This window comes from Echinops telfairi, unplaced genomic scaffold (assembly GCF_000313985.2).
Source record: "Echinops telfairi isolate 266 unplaced genomic scaffold, ASM31398v2 ScPeMD7_31;HRSCAF=116, whole genome shotgun sequence".
NCBI lineage: Eukaryota > Metazoa > Chordata > Mammalia > Afrosoricida > Tenrecidae > Echinops > Echinops telfairi.
The window spans coordinates 41,113,031-41,114,625 of NW_022103928.1; positions in this window are offsets into that span (position 1 = coordinate 41,113,031).

Sequence of the window (1,595 nt, forward strand, 5' to 3'; positions counted from 1 at the left end):
CCAAGCAAGACAAAGTCGTTGACAACGTCATTCTTTTCTCCATTTACCATGATGTTTCCTTTGGTCCAGTTGTGAAGACTTTTTGTTTTCTTTACGTTGAGTTGTGTTATAACTCCTTGATCTTCATCAACAAGTATTTGAAGTCCTCCTCACTTCCATCAAGCAAGGTTGTACAATCTGCACCTCACAGGTTGTTTACAAGCTTCCCCCCAATCCCGATCCTGCATTTTTCTTCATATTGTCAAGCCTCTCCAATTATTTGTTCAGCAAACAAATTGAATAAATATGGTGAGAGGCTACCACTCTAAGGTATACCTTCCTTGATTTTAAATCATGCAGGAATCCCTCATTCTGTTTAGACAACTGCCTCTTGATCCTTGCAGTTTCCACAGCCCAATTAGTGTTGTGGAATTTCCATCTTCTGTATACTATCCATAGTTTGTTATGACCCACTCAGTTGAATACTTTTGCATACCCAATAAAATGCAAGTAAACATCTTTCCATCAGGCTTTGCTTTCAGCCAAGATCCATTTGTTGTCAGCAAAGACAGCTCTTGTTCCATGTCCTCTTCTGAATCCACTCTGACTTCCTGTCAATGTACTACTATGACCATTTTGGGATGATCTTAAGCAAAATTTTACTTGCGTATGATATCAATAATATTGTTCTATAATTTATGCATTTGTGGGGTCACCTTTCTTTGGGATGGGTATAAGTATGAATCTCTTCCAATCAGCTGGCTACTTAGGTGTCTTCTAAATTTCTTGGCATAGAGGAGCAAGTGCTTCCAATACTTCAACAGTTTGTTGAAATATTCCATGGGTATTCCACCAATTCCTGAAACATTGTTTTTGGCTAATGCCTTCAGTGCACCTTGAACTTCTTCCTTAATGTCATCTAATTCTTTTTTGCTACAATAAACTCTGTGTATTCTTTTCCATCTTCTTTGTATTCTTCCTGCATCATTCAATATTTTTTCCATAGAATCTTTCAATATTGCAACTCCAATGGCAATAATAATGCCTTTTCCACAGGTTGTTGTGAATATCAAATGATGCATATATAACAGCTGCAAAAAATGCTTTGACAACTTAAAAGGGATATTTAAAGGAGAGCTTATTTCATGATTCTTATTTGGTTGTTTTTGAGTGTGGCTGTGTTTTTGGTATGCATAGATTTTTCTTTAAGGATTTGATATATGACAAGGAAATCATTTAGTCATTCTGGAGGGTGTGTAGTGGTGCTGAGTTTTTGTTTAATATGCATTTCTCTGATGAGTAATAAGTTGAACACCTAGGTGAAGATAAAAGCCTCTTACTAGGCCATGTAAAATGACAGGCTGAGAGGTCACCGAGACTCAGGTAAATTAGGTCACCAGACACCTGGCCTTCCCTACCCTCATTAATGAATTGGACAGCCCTCTAATTATCCACAATTTAACACCACCCAGACGCGTAGAGGGATACCATCTTGACAAACAAGCAGACCTGTTTTGTTTTGTAAAATTAGTTTGGAACTCCATGCAGGTATAAATCAGAAACCTACTCTTTTCTGCTCTCAAAAAATGTTCTTACTAACATCTCCTATTTTACTT